Raw genomic sequence first — 19824 nt, 5'->3', positions numbered from 1 at the left:
ATCGTTAATAGTGGTTGAGTTGCGAAGTATAACTTTTTATGTGAAGTCTCGTAGGAGATATTGGGATTAAATGATAATCTTAGCTAAGTTAGAGCGAGAAAGAACTACGTTAAATGTCAGATGGCACAGAAGACAGCTGGTACGGTGGAGTTAACATTACAGCCCAAATGAGGTCAAATATGAGGAAGGCAATGTGTTAGTGAATTGTGGAGATGGGTTACCAAAGGGGGTAATGATGATCCTTTTGACAAGTGTCTAGTAAATCTCCCTGTGAGGCGTAGTGAAGATCTCTAAGTGTAAATAGCGGCTAGTGAAGCGAATCTTCAAGAGCATGTAATGTGTGCAGTGTAGTATGACAGTGTAGGGAAGATGACTTAGTCATATGTTTTTGGTGTTGAGTCATTGGTATTCATATTATGAAGTACAGTACACTCCACGGGTAGAGAAAGCTGATACATTTCCAAGACGACTCTTTTGTCGAATTGGCTGCCAGAATTTGATTGCGATGTTGCCATATGCTGCAAGTGTAAGAAAGGTGTACTCCACAGTGATTGCCCGATTGTCAAGTAACACTGAGGAGCAAATCAGTTTCATAATGTATAATGCCAGTATCTTTAAAGCCAAGATGTCAGTATGAAGTGGTAGGATGCCCATATGACTCTGTAGTGAAGATATCAGTAACTTGGGTCAATATATCTATTTACTTCTTTGGTGACGATATATCAGTAATTATACATCAGTAATAAAGTGTGGTTATACGACACTATTATGAAGATACCAGTCACTTTCAAGAAGGAGTCAGTATAGTTAACTTTGAAAAGGGGGATCATAGTATACTTTCTTGTTATATTGTGAAGATATCAGTAAGTTTGAACAGTCAATGAGTGTAGTTATATGACTTAGTAGTGTACATACAAGTATCTTTGAAATGCCACTCAATGAGTTACATTTTTCCGTAGTGAAGATGTGTTTTACGGGGAGAGAGTTTTACACTGGTGTTGCCTCGTCTCTTAACCTTGCATGTAACTTCTATGTATGTATGCACATGCATACGTATCCCAGCCTAGGCCAGTTACTCATTTATCGACCAGCCCTGAGGGTAAGATGCTCAGAACACCTTGGGTTCAGCGTAGGTCGACTACCATACCTAGGATTCGAACCCATGAGGGTCCGGCCCTAGATTAGCCAGTGATGACTTATGGTCAGCAACGCTGACCACTTCACCACAGAAGCGCGTTTGTACGTAACCTAAGTTATACTAATCCTCCTAACTTATAAATGATTTCAGTAAGATTATAACTAATTTACATCCGTCCTTGTCGCTTTATAAGTAAAGAGAAATATACTACTGCCAGTCAGAACATTAAATAAACGCACAGAAACACTGATGAACAAGATAAGAAAACGCAAGGTGGGTTACTGTGTCTGATAGGGTACACTGATGTAAGTCCCGATATCACATACATCTGAGAACTGCACGGACGCATTCCTGTCTGCCCGGGGAGTGGCGTTGAGCAGCTGGGCTCTAAATCAGACGCTTACCGTCTTAATTGCAACAAAACCAAGACCCTCAAGGGCGAAATGATATGGCAGGTTTGAGCCTCACGACAGAGACAGAGAGGAAAAAAAAATATATATGTATATGTATGATAAAACAGACTCGTTCATCAGCCGGGGTAAAAGAGGGGGAACGCTCGTTGAGGTTAACGACCATTATGATGGATCACGAAACACTAGATTGGTGTTCTCCTCCCCCTCTCCTTGACACGTCAAATGGGGGGAGGTGGAGAAGTGGGGTGAGGTTGGGTGGTGTGGGAGGGAGGGTGGCTTGACATTTCAGGAGGCGCTGACGACACCCCTTTAGTCATAGGCAGACCTATGACTTTGGCACGCAGCTCTTGTGGTTCTACTGCCGTCGAGAGAGAGAGAGAGAGAGAGAGAGAGAGAGAGAGAGAGAGAGAGAGAGAGAGAGAGAGAGAGAGAGAGAGAGAGAAAACGCTTGCCAAAGAGCGTTGCCGCCTCTTGACTACAGGATCGTCTCTGGTGTCGCCTCGTCATTATGGTACCACACCGGGGCAGGAGGAACACTTGCTGCTGCTGCCTCACGAAAATTCGTGACTCGTCTGGTTTGAGTTCTTGTGTTCGACGTTGTCTGCTGAGCACCAAATTGGCAATTGGGTAGTTTCCCTCTGGCCGAAAGTGGTCAGGTTGTTGTCTGACGACTTTGGGACGGTAACGGGGTATAAGTTCAACGCTAAGAGGGAAAAATGGACTACTTCCCTGAAGAGCTTGTTTCCCACTGTGTTCATGTCCTGCTGCTAATGCGAAGGCTTCTAAATGGAGTTTATATCGAGGCAAGGCAGAATGGACAATACCGTCCTACTGAGTTATCATGCTGATGTGAAGGAGCCGAGTGAGGTGAGGCGGCTATTAACATGGAGCTGGAGTTTGACCGCGGACTGTAGCATCTTGAGGCTTGTAATTTATCCTCAGTCGCATCGAGGTTGTTAGATGTAGTACCTGAGAAGAACGTTGTGAAGAGGCGCTTTGGCCTGAGGACGTGTGGGCCAAGAAGGGTGTGGTACGGAGGCGAGCTTTCCAAAGTAGTGTGGCTGGTGTGGAGGGGTGAGGGCGACCCAGGGAGGGAGCTGGCGTCTCTTATGCAAGTATGGCACTCACTAAATCGGTGACCTTCAAGGACGTCGGTGTAATTTGCGTACTGAAATTAACTTATGCTCTCCTATCTTGTGTAATGAAGCACGATTGATTATATAATCATTCTACTTTAGATATATTTGCAGATATCTTTTGGCATGATATACTGTCGATACATTTGCAGATATCTTTTGACTTATATTAGACACAAGAGAAACTGTAGATATATTTACACATATCTTTGACGTATACTGGACATATGGAATGGTGTAGATGATGATGATTTATCTATGAGCATCGAGGATTTGAGCCCTCGTCCTACCGCGTGGCATACCGTTGAGCTAACCACTGAACCACGAGGCGACTTCGTGGCATACAGTACCGGCCTGCCACGCGGTAGGACCGTGGTTCGAATCTACGACGCTCACGGTTAAGTTGCAATCAAATATACAGAACCTCACGAGGATCCTTCTTGCTTTTAGGTTTTTTCCCCCAACTTGGTCGACTTAATCAGTTAAGATGAGAGCTCTCTCTCCCCCTATGACTGCTGCACCTGGTAGTGGTTAGTAAATGAGACGTGGGTTCCTGACATTTGTGACAGCGCCGTATCTCGAGACACCTATGGGGGGGGAGGAGTTGTGGACGCGACACCAAATCTGACGGAGTGTGTTTACAGGTAATGTTTGGCGAGCCATGTCTTATGTATTTCTAATATCACATGCTTCTTTAGCCCTGTGTGGCGATGTGCTTCTGTATAGGAACTCTCTCTCTCTCTCTCTCTCTCTCTCTCTCTCTCTCTCTCTCTCTCTCTCTCTCTCTCTCTCTCTCTCTCTCATGGTGAGCTGGCTTCCTGGGGACAGTTTGAACGTAACCAGTGGATCTAGGATAGTCTTGGAAGGCGTAACGATGCATTCTGACATTCTCTTGTCCTCAGAGACGCGATTCCCGAAGACGTCGAAGTTTATAGACGTAATGAAGGAGCAGAATGTCACGGTTTCTCTGTGCGACGAAAGCTGGAGATATCATAACGGTCAATCCTCGAGTTAGCGGTCCTCACGCAGGAAAACTAGTGGAAGTAGCAACCAGTCGCTTGCCACGGGTCCATGCCTCAGTAAATGCGACACACGCACATAGAATCATACATGATTTGCTTCATACGGACTTATAAGTAGAATCGTACTTGAATCTAAAGTACTCGACGTGGCTTCTCGTATATTGTTTATGAGACATTGATTAATTACAATACACATTAAAAGCGTCCCATTTTTTCACATCAATTAAGTCAAACTGCATTTTGTAAATCCTCAACTTAGAGATACATTTAATATACGGCTCCATTATCAAGCGCTCCAAATGCACTGTCGAAAACGCTTTTAAGCCAATATAGAATTTGCATACACCACGCCTCACCTCCTGTTTTATTCAAACTTAAAAAAATGATCCAGATGTGTCGTTATAACTACTATTGTGTCATCGTTGAGAATGTTGCTGTGACTATTCGATAGTATTGTAAAAGACTATTAGATTGTTTTTGATGATATGACAAAATTATATGGAAAGTCATAGCGAACAGTAGAATGAAAAGAGAAGAGGTACATAAAAACTTGCGTAAGGCGAAGTGTTGCAAAACAGCAGGAGAGGATGGAATTGCAGCTGAGTTTCTCGAGAAAGAGGGTCAGTGTTTATAAGGAGCTAATCAGGTCATTCAGTCACCATTGTTCTACACGTAGGTAAGTTGTATGGAAGAGTGGCGAGGGAGAGGGTGGTGGCATGCACAGATCATCCGACTGAGGAGAAGCAGTGTGGCTGCAGAAGAGGTAGGGCAGGTATGGGTCAGGTGTCTGCCTTAAAGGATCAGTGTGTGAAATATTTAGATTAAGGGAGGGGTTAACAAAGTGGCATTTATGGATATGGATAATGTGTATAATAAGGATGACAGAGACGCCTTGTGGAAGATGCTATGAATATATATGGCTAATGGAGTTATTCAGCGCAGTGTGGAGCTTTTACAGGGAGAGTAAGGTACGTGTGCGAGTAGGAGAGAATGTGAGTGAGTGGATCCCGGTGAAGATGGGTCTGCGTCAAGAGCATGTCATATCAACGTTGTTATTCGATCTGTTTATGGCCAGAGTAGTGAGACGGGGTGGTACTGTGAAGGTCTTTGAATGAAGGGCACATCTTTGGCATGTAGGGAGTAGGGAGTTATGTGAGGTGAATCAGCTGCTGTTTGCAGATGACACCGGTCTGATGGCAGAATCCAGAAACTCGAGGAGCTGTTGACAGAGTTTGGACAATGTCTATCAGCTGGGTATGTCTGAAGGTACAGTAGTCTTGACAATACTGTATGGACGCAAGCCTTTGGCCTTGAAAGCAAAAGAACGGAAGCGAACAAAAGAGATTAGACTTATTGGAGATAAAATGACTAAAGACAATATGTGGTGTGAGGTGGTTGATTGTGTAAAGGATGTCGGCGTAAGAGGGAGGTGTGGTAGAAAGCGAAATCTGGTCGAGAGAGAGAGAGAGAGAGAGAGAGAGAGAGAGAGAGAGAGAGAGAGAGAGAGAGAGAGAGAGAGAGAGCTGACCAAGGTGTGCTTAAACGGTATAGATGTATGAAGAGGATGAGCGAGGAGAGAGTGACCAAGAGGATCTCTGGGTTCAGAAGTGAGGGAGAAAGTGAAAGAAAGGAAGACCAAGAGGGGGTAGGAAGGATGGAGCGACTGACAGGCTTTGAGATGTCAAGGTTTTAACTTTCAGGAAGGCGAGAGAAGCACATTTAGTTGAATATACTGGATTGATGTGGGATACGGAGGGCGACATCCTCTCAATAGGCTGAAGCAGACATACGATGCTGTCTAGATGAAACAAAAGTAACATATATAAAACATGTGTAGTAATTTAGTATAGTTTGTCTGTGGGTGGCAGCCACCAACGTCTGCACATTTCACATGACAGCTGGAGATGCATATATATATATATATATATATATATATATATATATATATATATATATATATATATATATTAAGGTGGATTAACTAATAGACTAGCGACGATATCAACGTGCTCGGGTTGGTACACAAAGATCCAGTGACAGGTCGAGCCATGGGGACACGGGCCACAGCTGAGGCTGCAGGTGTTCCCCCTCATATGTTGCATATTGTCTCCGTTACGTTTCTCATCTTTACACACTCTCCGATCTTACTGTGTCTCCCATATTCTCGAGGAGGAGGGAGGGGGAGTTCTCTTCCTTCTTTATCATCTTTTTACGGCGAGGTCAAGTGAGGTGTTCATGTGACGATTTCCCTCCTCCCCATGGAAACGAGCAGCTGTAAGGCTTAGGCCAGTGCCTCAACACACACACACATACACACCAACACACACACACACACACACACACACACACACACACACACACACACACACACACACATATATACACACACCAATATATACACACACACACACACACACACACACACACACCAACACACACACACACACACACACACACACACACACACACACACACACACACACACACACACACACACACACACACACACACACACACACACACACACACACACACACACACACACACACACACACACTCACACACACACACACACACACACACACACACACACACACACACTCACACACACACACACACACACACACACACACCAACACACACACACACACACACACACACACACACACACACACACCAACACACACACACACACACACACACACACACACACACACACACACACACACACACACACGTTCGTTTAGGTCCTTAATCTCGTTGCAATGCGATGCATTTCCGAACGTCTGTCGTGTGCAGGGGAAACAAAAAACTCTACGGGATTCGACCCTGAGGCTTTTAATGAAGCACACAAGGACAAGATGCCACTAGGAGTACATGTGTGTGTGTGTGTGTGTGTGTGTGTGTGTGTGTGTGTGTGGAGGTCACTGTGCTAACAAGACCTGGCGAGATATATATAGATCATTCCCAGTGGGAGTTGGCAGCGGGTCATGATGGTGTACCGGTCTGGGCGTGGAGGGAGAGCCAGATGCACGGAGGGAGGAGGAGGAGGAGGAGGAGGAGGAGGAGGAGGAGGGCGGGGGCACGGCTGCCGCAGCCAGCCGCTCGTGAATGTCTGCAATTTGTAGTTTGATCTCCTGTTGGGTCTTACCTTTCCTCTGTTGCACGTCGCTCAATCAGGTATCTCTCTTTATCTGACGTCACTGACACGTTGTCTCGAGGGTTCGTTATGGTCCGTACACCACGTTGGTCTGTGGTAGTCACAGACCCACTACTACAGCACCAGGCTGGTCTGTGGTGGTCAAAGGCCCACTACTGCTGCACCAGGCTGGTCTGTGGTGGTCACAGACCCACTACTGCAGCACCAGGTTGGTCTGTGGTGGTCACAGACCCACTACTGCAGCACCAAGCTGGTCTGTGGTGGTCACAGACCACGACGACTGCACCAAATTTCCTAGATGTAAATCATCGAGACATTTATTTCCTCTGTAATATCAATAAGTCCTGAAAAAAAGGCTTCTGTTGTTTGTCTTCTTAAACAAAGATCTTGTCATTATTCACAGAGACTCAAACGGTAAATTATTCTGGTGTTGTAAAAGGAATAAATTATCTTATGATAAAGTGTTTATCGAGTAATAGCAATGAACATTGAGTAGACGAGAACAAAATAGTAGTATAGAGAGTCACGTCCCTTTATACCAGTGATGCATCATGTTCCTGTTGGTCACAGATGGACGAGGAACTCCTGGAACGGAACAGGTCCTTACGGAACTCCCGAAATGGTACAGGTCCATTGGGAACTCCTGGATCAGTACGGGCCCGTGAGGAAATCTTGGAACGGTACAGGTCCGTGAGGAACTTGGAACAGTACAGTTCCACAAGGAGCTCTGAACGGTACAGGGTCATGAGGAACTCGGAACGGTTCAGGTTCATGAGGAACTTGGAACGGTACAGGTTCATGAGGAACTCGGAACGGTACAGGTTCATGAGGAACTCGGAACGGTACAGGTTCATGAGGAACTTGGAACGGTACAGGTTCATGAGGAACTCGGAACGGTACAGGTTCATGATAAACATCGACACAGTCTTATCATTTCATAGCATTTGTGTCGACATCCCTTAACTGAGAATGTCAATGTTCATTCCACTGCAAGAAAGACTTCGTTCACACTGGGGATTAATCCAGTGGACAAGAAATCTAAGAACTGTAGAGAATGTGACCACAGGTCCGAGACGAAGTACCACGCGTGGGACGTACACAAGAATGCACCAGCTCTTTACCAAACCTACTAAACCATAAATCTTTGGGAGATCTGATTCCTTTACAGATACCCAGATAGCATCAGAATCTACCCGTCCACCCTTCGAACTTGTTGGTTATTGCCCGCTGCAACTATACCAGACGATCAGAAGGCATTCTCAGAAGGTTTAGGTCTCCTTTGTCTTCATTTGTTGATGTTATGGCCATGGCAGAGGGTCGTCCAGCTGGTACCAGTGTCTGTGTGAGTTTGTGTGTCTCCATGTGCGAGTTTATGTATGGGTATGTGTATGTATGTATGTGTATGTATGTAGTAATACGTATATATATATTTTTTCATACACATTTGCTATATCCTGCGTTAGCGAGGTAGCGCTCAGAACAGAGGACTGAGCCTTAGAGGGAAAATCCTCACTTGGCCCTCTTCTCTATTATTTCTTTTGAAAATGTCAAGACAGAAGGGGAGGATTTCCAACCCACTCGCTCCCATCCCTTGTAGTCGCCTACTGCGACGCGCAGGGAATGAAAACTTCTTTTATGGTCTTATGGACAGATCTGATCATTGAAGATGTCTGTCTGTGGTCTATACGAACAGATCTGATCACTGATGACGTCTGTCTGTGGTCTTATGAACAGATCTGATCACTGATGACATCTGTCTGTGGTCTTAACGAACAAATGTGATCACTGGAGAATTCCATGGACTTACGAACGTGTCTTAACGTGGGAAGTTTTCTTTCACAAGTATGGCTAATTATGAGTGCAGATACACAAGACTCTCTGTAACGCATGCCATCATCGAGATGCTGTACGTTACCCGTAATTTAGATGACTTTTTTCCATCTTTATTTACAACTGAAGACACAAGTCATGTCCCCCAGTAATCCAGTTCCATTGCTAAGTTAGGAAGACATTGTGCGCCGTACTGATAAAAGATTTGAAGATATGATGCCATCAGCACTACACAGAATGAAAGTAAACAAAACGGCAGGCCCTGATACGTTTCATGCGAATACATTGAAAGAGGCGAAATATGAGTTAGTTATACCCTGAGCTGCTCTTTTCAATCAGTCGCTTGCCTCAGGGAAAGTTGCAGAGGAATGTGTGTGTGTGTGTGTGTGTGTGTGTGTGTGTGTGTGTGTGTGTGTGTGTGTGTGTGTGTGTGTGTGTGTGTGTGTGTGTGTGTGTGTGTGTGTGCGTGTTTGGGGCAAGTCACCTAACATACATTTATGTTTATAAGGTCACTCATTCCAGGCACGACAAAGAATTTCATTTATTTCCACATCAGATAGTGGGAGCCATTCATAACTCTCATCTACCTCACACTCGACACAGTTGTGTGGTATTCCATGGTGCTGAGAGGCAGGTCCTCTTTCACAAAGGCTACACGTTAATAATAATATATATATATATATATATATATATATATATATATATATATATATATATATATATATATATATATATATATATGTATGTATGTATGTATGTATGTATATATTCCTATGAGTCCACGGGGAAAATGAAACACGATAATTTCCCAAGTGCACTTATCGTGTTTCATTTTACCCGTGGACTCATAGGAATATACTTGATCACGCGCAAAATTGTGTGTGTGTGTGTGTGTGTGTGTGTGTGTGTGTGTGAGGGTGAAATCGCACTTAAGTGGTTCATACAATTCTATTTAACATGTAATTTTTCTATACATGTGGCACGACATGTTTCGTGGAGACAATCCACCTTATCATCAGGTGGTGCCAGTACTTAACAAAGTTATTTAAATCCCAACATCACACTTGAGTCCCGCCGTCCAGCACCAATCTTGCATTAACCATTTTCTATAAAAGAGTCATGGCGTTACCCAGGACCTCTTTCTAAAGATTACTGCAGGATAAGGCTTCCCTACTTCCAGTAGCAGGGAAATGGAGACTCCATGGGAGCGAGAAGTTCTTCAACGAGACTGTATTTCCTATGATACAGCCCCGACAAAAGTGGCTCTTCACTCGCAGTGTAACCTCAAGCAGGCAGAGTCTAACATATATACTTATAAATACACGAAAGCGCTGAAGCAAATGTTTCTGCTTTGATTTTCCCTTCGTGGTCAACAAGTTTATCTATGATCGTCACGTGGCTATATCGTGAATACATCATACATACATACCACATATATAACTATCCATCTATCTATCTATCTATCTATCTATCTATCTATCTATCTATCTATCTATCTATCTATATATATATATATATATATATATATATATATATATATATATATATATATATATATATATGCTCGTGCCGCCGAGGGTAATCGAAACATGATAGCTTCTCTTTGAAAGGCGTTCATGTCACTAATAACTTAAGGTGTAGCAGCGACGCAACACGACTTAGTGTCAAGAGAACTGTGGAACAACAGACCATAACAGCATTACTCACCAAGTGATGGGGCTGCCGGATCACCTCCTGGAAAAGAAAGACAAATATTGATCAATACGTCTCGTCCCTACTGTATGGTGGGTGGTGGGATGCTGTGTCCTGTGTGGCGGGGCAGCGCTGGGAATGGATGAAAGGCAAGCAAGTATGAATATGTACATGTGTACATATGTATATGTCTATGTATATGTATGTGCATGTTGATATATATATGTGTGTGTGTATGGGCGTTTATGTGTATATATGTGTATATGAGTGGATGGGCCATTCTTAATTATAATAGATGAATGATATATATATATATATATATATATATATATATATATATATATATATATATATATATATATATATATATATATATATATAGATAGATATAGAAGTACATAATCATATTAATAAAGCCATAACCACATGATATAAACTTGAGAGCGTGATGAGAAGAGGTAAGCATCATAGTTCCATTATAAGACGTGTATTTTTTAATGATTTTCACGACCACTTTTAATTCAACTGGATCTCTGAGCTCTTGCACACACACACACACACACACACACACACACACACACACACACACACACACACACACACACACATCAAAGTTCCAAGCAGTAATTCCTGTTATTTCAATATCATTTTTTATAATACTTGATCGTTGTTTTCTGCTTTAGCGAGGTGATATCCCAGTCATCATATAACACAATAATATTCCATTTGAACACATGATGATGAGAGAGCTTGTTAAAAAAAAAAAAGCGTTTAATGGCCACACAGGCCTGGACCTTTTCCAGGTGTGTGTGTGTGTGTGTGTGTGTGTGTGTGTGTGTGTGTGTGTGTGTGTGCGTACAGAGGCTAAGATCCTATACACAAATGCCATGTTTAGATTCCGTGAACGAGTTGCGTGCGTGGCTATCGTCATTCACTCATCCCATGTTCGTGGCCCATTCCAAGTTCCCCCGTTCAGTTCCCGAGCATAAACTTTACTTCCCAGACACTATACCCAGATGCCATGCGCAGCACACACCATACAAAGAACGTCCCTACGTAACAATGGGGTGACGAGTCACATGGGATACAGGCTAAAACTGCGTCACATCTGTGGTATTTGACTGCCATTAACACTGGCTGGCTGGGTCTTCCATGATGCCTCCTACAGGCATGGCCGGGTGCTGGAACCGACCTCCATCGTGCCTGTGTGGACAGTCATACCTCCTACAGAAGTGACCCTGGGGTACCATTGACCTCCACAGTGTCTGTGTGGGACGCCTTGCCTCCTACAGGTGTGACCCTGGGGTACTACTGACCTCCACAGTGTCTGTGTGGGACGCCTTGCCTCCTACAGGAGTGACCCTGGGGTACTACTGACCTCCACAGTGTCTTGTGTGGGACGCCTTGCCTCCTACAGGTGTGACCCTGGGGTACTACTGACCTCCACAGTGTCTGTGTGGGACGTCATGCCTCCTGCAGGTGTGACCCTGGGGTAGTACTGACCTCCACAGTACCTGTGTGGGACGCCTTGCCTCCTACAGGTGTGACCCTGGGGTACTACTGACCTCCACAGTACCTGTGTGGGACGTCATGCCTCCTGCAGGTGTGACCCTGGGGTACTACTGACCTCCACAGTGTCTGTGTGGGACGTCACGCCTCCTGCAGGTGTGACCCTGGGGTACCATTGACCTCCACAGTGCCTGTGTGGGACGGGGCGCCTCCTACAGGTGTGACCCTGGGGTACCATTGACCTCCGCAGTGTCTTGTGTGGGACGGGGCGCCTTCTCCACTGGCACTGACCCCCGTCATCTTTTGTGGGATTTGCCCCCAGCGTCGCAGCCAATACCCTTCCACATCCGGGATAACACTCCCACTCTTGTCATGAAGTCAATAATCTTTGCGATGGCCTCTGGCACACATGTCGATGACCGTCTGTAGTCGATGTAACTTGTAATCTCACGTCCATACACAGTTGAAGAAGGAACGAGTAAAGGCGAATATAGTAAGTTTACTGAGGCAAGTTTGAAACCTTAATGATTGGGAAGCAGTGATGACACTGCAAATGATATAGGGAGCAGCGACGACACTGTAAATGATATTGGGAGCAGTGACGACACTGCAATGATATTCGGAGCAGTGACGAGCAGTGACGACACTGAAAATGATTTTGGGAGCAGCGACGACACTGTAAATGATATTGGGAGCAGTGACGAGCAGTGACGACACTGTAAATGATTTTGGGAGCAGCGACGACACTGTAAATGATATTAGGAGCAGTGACGAGCAGTGACGACACTGTAAATGATTTTGGGAGCAGCGACGACACTGTAAATGATATTGGGAGCAGTGACGAGCAGTGACGACACTGTAAATGATTTTGGGAGCAGCGACGACACTCTAAATGATATTGGGAGCAGTGACGAGCAGTGACGACACTGCAAATGTTATTGGGAGCAGCGACGACACTGCAAATGATATTGGGAGCAGCGACGACACTGTAAATGATATTGGGAGCAGCGACGAGCAGTGACGACACTGTAAATGATATTGGGAGCAGCGACGACACTGCAGATGATACTATCGTCCTTCTGTTGGTATTTTCTCAGGTCAGAAGTGCCACAGGATCATAACTGGGTCGTCAGGATCTTGCAGACGAAGTGCCACAAGAGGCCATCGAGGAACCCTACACGGGCAGTACACAGTCTTATGCAAACCTGGAATTCCTCCTCTCTAATTCCAGCGACAGAATCACTGGACGTCTCGCAGGAGATCGAACAGACGTGCCTGGGAGAACCCTCGACTAGATCTACACTGAGCGAAAGGCAACAGAATGTTAAACAACTCCTACAGACACCTTTCATGGGTATTGTCAAGAGGTGGGGGGCATTGTATTCAAGACAGGGCAGATGGGTCAGGACCCTGCTTTACTTGTGTAGATTTACGACCATTGTCGCCCCCAACCACATATCAGTTAGGCGAAAGCAGCGAACACAAGACGCTGCAGACACGCCCGTAAAACACTGGCGAAAACAGGCAAAGATGAACGCACTGACGAACTTCTCAACGGGAGAAAATAAAAAGGGAATCATCTGCGGATGCAAATCAAACGGTAATGAATATGTCAGAGGTGCTCGTAATGGTGCAGCTTGGGCGGCGGGAGCAGAGCCCGCGCCTCCCACGCCCTACAAGCCACCACCGCCGGGTCGATGTTAATGTCAAATTAAGATTGCGTAAGTCGCCATGAGGGACGGGGGCTGGAGACCCACAGTGACATTTAACTCAGGGATGCTCCAGGGATCCTCGTCCTCCCACGGGATTGGCTTCGCGAAGACTTAGAAAAAAAGTAAGATCTTACAACTCGGGATATCCTGAGGGGGCTCGAACTGGAAGGACTCTGACTCGCGTGAGGGAAAAATCTACCAGCCATATTAAACACCCCGAGGCCAAAGGATACGACGTATTGTTGGTGGTCTGAGGCGAGGCGGCCTCTGTGTGTGTATCTGTGTGTGTGTGTGTGTGTGTGTGTGTGTGTGTGTGTGTGTGTGTGTGTGTGTGTGGGAGTGGGTGTGTGGGAGTGGGTGTGTGGGGCAGGACACCAACCTCCTCTGACTACCTCACACGCTAGCTGTCCCCCACACAGCGGAGGGAGACGCAGCCACGCCTCGAGGTTGCCGGATCTCGAGACAAAGGTAGAGTGTTGTCGTGAGAGAGAGAGAGGGAGAGAGAGAGAGAGAGAGAGAGAGAGAGAGAGAGAGAGAGAGAGAGAGAGAGAGAGAGAGAGAGAGAGGAAAAGCTAGATGAAGTGATGGTTGTTGCAGGAAAGATGAGGTGCAGGCAGGATGAACGTAAGGTAGTGGAGAGATTGCGTGGACCAGAAGCAGGTCATCGAGCATAGCTCGTGCGGCCGTGGGAAGACGAAGAGGACATAAGCATGTGGTGTGTGTAAGTGTGAAGTGCGTAAGGGTGGTGTGTGTAAGTATGAAGTGTGTAAAGGTGGTGTGCGTAAGTGTGAAGCGTGTAAGGGTGGGGTTTGTAAGTTTGAAGTGTGTAAGGGTGGTGCGTGTAAGTGTGAAGTGTGTAAGGGTGGTGTGTGTAAGTGTGAAGTGTGTAAGGGTGGTATGTGTAAGTGTAAAGTGTGTAAGGGTGGTGTGTGCAAGTGTGAAGTATGTAAGGGTGGTGTATGTAAGTGTGAAGTGTGTAAGGGTGGTATGTGTAAGTGTAAAGTGTGTAAGGGTGGTGTGTGTAAGTGTGATGTGTGTAAGGGTAGTGTGTATAAGTGTGACGTGTGTAAGTGTGATGTGTGTAAATGTGATGTGTGTAAGGGTGGTGTGTGTAAGTGTGGCGTGTTTAAGTGTGTGTGGTGAAGTGAATAGACCAAAAGTGAAGCAGAAGCGCAGGAAGGAGGAAGATCGAATGGCACAGCAAGGAGGGAGATCAAGTGGTACATGAAGAAGGAAGATCGAGTGGCACAGACGTACGTATCTAGTTGTGAGTATGGTTATCCTTGGAGTGGTGGGTAGCGTTGTTGACCACGAGCCACTCACGAATCTGCCTAAACGTTTTCGAACCCTGGGCTCGCCAGGAGGTCTGCAACCATCCAAATTGTTGTTCCCTCCTCGAGGCTGGTCGGCGCGTGTGCGTGTACTTACCGATTTCTGTTTACCTAATTGTACTGTAGAGGGAGGGAGTCTTACACTCGTGGCGCCCCATCTCCTCACCAGCCCATACTAGCATACAATTTCTTAAATTATGCATACTGTCTTGCATTAACCATGTCCTCGCTCATTCTATTTCATTCATCCACCACTCATACTATAAAAAAAGACATGTTTACATCTCTTTTAACAAGTGTGTGTGTGTGTGTGTGTGTGTGTGTGTGTGTGTGTGTGTGTGTGTGTGTGTGACGACCATGATTAGGGTATTCAGCTGCCCGAGTCTGTCCCGTCTCAGTTACCATATAAAGAGAGCGGTATAATTCTCTCAAAGCAACTTCTCTGGACTTTATAGTATCTGTTTATCACACTCATCAAACCATTGTGTGGTTACCTGTACATCACATCCAAAAGACCTTTGTGTGATTACCTGTTTATCACGTCCAGCAGAGGGTTGTGTAACTACCTGTTGATCACATCCAACAGACCGTTGTGTGATCATCGTCTCCACCAACGGAGCAACGGCTTTAGTGCACATGTCCTGCAGTGATAACGACACTCGAAACCCACATGAACCTCTTAATCTCACAAGCCCAACAGTAAACGTTTGTGGCAGGGTTTCAAGATGGTCCTCACAGTGTAAAGTTTCCCACCACTCGTGGTCTGAGCCCCCAGACGGAGGAGGTGTGCAGGCAGCCCATGCTGGGGGTCTCGTCCAGACCTGAAGTATAAGAGAAATGATCCGGAGTGATAAACATAATTAACAAACGTGGGTTCGAGCACTCATTGTAAATGTTGCGAAAGACTTCAGTGATCCCAGAGGCTAGACGTATTAAGAGACTTTATGAAGCCTACATCAAGTGTTCACAGAAGAAATTTACCATACACAATATACCAAAGACATATAGTCCGTATATCCATGGCATATAAGGTCACATGTTCAGGCAACAGTCGCATGTTGAGTACGCCTTGGGTGCAGCAATATGGAACACTCAGATCGAACTTTGTCGAGTATATATGGAGGTACACCCAGCAAAAATACTATCCTCCCATTTTTGCGTTAGAGATTATGAGACAACGGACGATGAATATTGACAAATATTTATAGGGTTTTGCCTCACCTAAGTAGCACTGCTTTCCTTACACGTTTTTCTTAACGAACGTAAAACAAAGTATACCAAATAAAGTATATTGTTCTCAAACATTTATAATGTTTTTCTAATCTGTCATTTATCATTACATAACAGAGCAGCTACCATAATCATTAAGTGTTAACATGCGTCTTTAATTTACGTATTTCAACCTTACCGTGACAACAGGAGACGTAGCGCTCATTTTGAAATCGACCAAACCCATCTATTAAGATAATTTTTTTTTCGGGTGTACAACCATGGACGGAGGGTGGCTTACATCTCTCCAGGCTGCAAATATTGACGCTGTACGAGTCGACTCCCTAGCCCGGCCCTCGAAGGCTAGCAAAGGGCAGAGGTTTGCCAGAAGGCTGGAAAAGGGCAGAGGTCACCCAACCTAAGGCCCAAAGGCTACACAACCCCAGTTCCCGCAGGCTGGCAAAGGGGAGATGTCCCTAATCACAGGCCCAAAGGCTAGTAAAGGGCAGGAGGCCCTAATTCCAGCCCCTTAGTCTCACTAAGGGCAAGGCCAACCCAACCCCAGCCTTGAAGGCTTACAAAAAGGCAAGGTTTCCCAAACCCCAGCCCCTCGGGCTGACAAGGTACAAGGGTTCCCTAACCCCATGCCCTAAGGCTATCAAAGGCCGTGGCAGAGCAGGCCCAGTTCCCTTGGGCAGACTAGCTACCCTGTACATCAGGACCAGATACAATTATCAGCATATCTACGGGGCTGTAAAGGCGAGAATCTTCCATAACACGCTACAGAGAACGCCTTTACTATCCTCATCTTTTATCCAGTTTGCCTCACTTTACGACACGCCTACCAGAGCTTCTGTCTTGAGCAGATATGGCCAGCAGGGGAACGAGCCTACGTCAGGTGAATGACCTCAGTGATGAACCATCTTTTCCCCCCCAGTGTCCTGCAGCGACGTAGCATCGAACTATCGAATCAACTACATTTGATAATGGGGGTTGGGTCGTTAAGTTTGAAGGAAGGCTAAGATTTATCTAAATTTTTCTAAGTTGATTCAAAACCTGAGGTGACGTTTTGCCCGGTGTCATATTTTGTTGTCACCAAATTCATCGTCGACGAATTTAGAAGCAGTTGTCTTCCCTTACCTTCCCCTGTGTCAGTGTGGAGTACGTCGTCCTCTGTGTCAGTGTGGAATACGTCTTCCTCAGTGGCAGTGTGGAATACGTCTTCCTCTGTGTCAGTGTGGAATACGTCTTCCTCTCTCTCAGTGTGGAATACGTCTTTCTCTGCGTCAGTGTGGAATCCGTCTTCCTCTGTGTCAATGTGGAATACGTCTTCCCCTGTATCAGTGTGGAATACGTCTTCCCTGTATCAGTGTGGAAAACCACTTCCTCAGTGTCAGTGTGGAATACGTCTTCCTCTGTGTCAGTGTGGAATACGTCTTCCCCTGTATCAGTGTGGAAAACGTCTTTCTCTGTGTCAGTGTGCAATACGTCTTCCTCTGTGTCAGTGTGGAATACATCTTCCCCTGTGTCAGTGTGGAGGACGTCGTCGTCTGTGTCAGTGTGGAGTACGTCGTCGTCTGTGTCAGTGTGGAATACGTCGTCGTCGGTGTCAGTGTGGAATACGTCTTCCTCTGTGTCAGTGTGGAATACCCCTTCCTCAGTGTCAGTGTGGAATACGTCTTCCTCTGTGTCAGTATGGAATACGTCTTCCTCTCTCTCGGTGTGGGATACGTCGTCCTCTGTGTCAGTGTGGAATACATCTTCCTCTGTGTCAGTGTGGAATACGTCTTCCTCTGTGTCAGTGTGGAGTACGTCTTCCTCTGTCTTTGTGTGGAATACGTTTTCCTCTGTGTCAGTGTGGAATACGTCTTCCTCTATGTCAGTGTGGAGTACGTCGTCGTCTGTGTCAGTGTGGAATACGTCGTCGTCGGTGTCAGTGTGGAATACGTCGTCGTCGGTGTTAGTGTGGAATACGTCGTCGTCTGCGTCAGTGTGGAGTACGTCGTCCTCTGTGTCAGTGTGGAATACATCATCCTCTGTGTCAGCATGAAATACGTCGGTGTAGAATACGTACTGCGTCAGACACTCTCATCATCACTACACCTTCATCTTTACTACACCCTCACCTTCACTATAACCTCGCCTTCACCGCATCCTTATCTTCCCTACGATCTCAACACTGCACACCTCAAGACCAAAGTCCTTCCAACTTAACACAACGATTAGGGTCAAGGGTTTCTTTAACACACATACACACACACACACACACACACACACACACACACACACACACACACACACACACACACACATACATATACTCACTAAGCATCATCATTAATATTTATGTAGATCATTGTTATTGACTTCTGCGGTCCATAGGAGAGTATATATATATATATATATATATATATATATATATATATATATATATATATATATATATATATATATATATATATATCTTTCTTTCTTTCATACTATTCGCCATTTCCCGCATTAGCAAGGTAGCGTTAAGAACAGAGGACTGGGCCTTTCAGGGAATATCCTCACCTGGCCCCCTTCTCTGTTCCTTCTTTTGGAAACTTAAAAAAAAAATGAGAGGGGAGGATTTCCAGCCTCCCGCTCCCTTCCTTTTTAGTCGCCTTCTACGACACGCAGGGAATACGTGGGAGGTATTCTTTCTCCCCTATCCCCAGGGATAATATATATATATATATATATATATATATATATATATATATATATATATATATATATATATATATATATATTCATCTATTTATTTTACGTTGTCGCTGTCTCCCGCGTTCGCAAGGGAGCGCAAGGAAACAGACGAAAGAATGGCCCAACCCACCCACATACACATGTAAATACATAAACGTCCACACACGCAAATATACATAACTATACATCTCACGGTATACATATATATATACACACACAGACATATACATATATACACATGTACATAATTCATCCTGTCTGCCTTTATTCATTCCCATCGTAACCTCCCCACACATGAAATAACAACCCCCTTCCCCGGCATGTGCGCGAGGTAGTGCTCGGAAAAGACGACAAAGGCCACATTCGTTCACACTCAGTCTCTAGCTGTCATGTATAATGCACTGAAACCACAGCTCCCTTTCCACATCCAGGCCCCACAGAACTTTCCATGGTTTACCCCAGACGCTTCACTGCCCTGGTTCAATCCATTGACAGCACGTCGACTCCGGTATACCACATCGTTCCAATTAACCCTATTCCTTACACGCCTTTCACCCTTCTGCGTTCCAATTAACTCTATTCCTTGCACGCCTTTCACCCTCTTGCATGTTCAGGCCCCGATCACTCAAAATCTTTTTCACTTCATCTTTCCACCTCCAATTTGGTCTCCCACTTCTCGTTCCCTACACCTCTGACACATATATCCTCTTGGTCAATCTTTCCTCACTCATTCTCTCTCCAAGTGACGAAACCATTTCAAAACACCCTCTTCTGCTCTCTCACCCATACTCTTTTTATTACCACATATCTCTCTTACCCTTACATTACTTACTTGATCAAACCACCTCACACCACATATTGTCCTCAAACATTTCGTTTTTAGCACATCCACCCTCCTCCGCACAACTCTATCTACAGCCCACGCCTCACAACCATATAACATTG

General features: G+C 45.3%; 1 protein-coding gene across 1 annotated transcript in view; it reads right to left on the bottom strand.

Moving 5' to 3' along the window:
- Positions 1 to 19824, bottom strand: part of klu (zinc finger protein klumpfuss) — a 362831-nt gene that overhangs the window by 142105 nt on the left and 200902 nt on the right. The window contains exon 2 of the mRNA XM_071685329.1: positions 10407 to 10433. The gene's annotated coding sequence lies outside the window, so the exon portion shown is untranslated. The remainder of the gene's footprint in view (positions 1 to 10406; positions 10434 to 19824) is intronic.

This window comes from Panulirus ornatus, chromosome 40 (assembly GCF_036320965.1).
Source record: "Panulirus ornatus isolate Po-2019 chromosome 40, ASM3632096v1, whole genome shotgun sequence".
NCBI lineage: Eukaryota > Metazoa > Arthropoda > Malacostraca > Decapoda > Palinuridae > Panulirus > Panulirus ornatus.
Note: the sequence above shows the minus strand (reverse complement) of the source record. Positions and strands in the feature narration are given on the sequence as shown.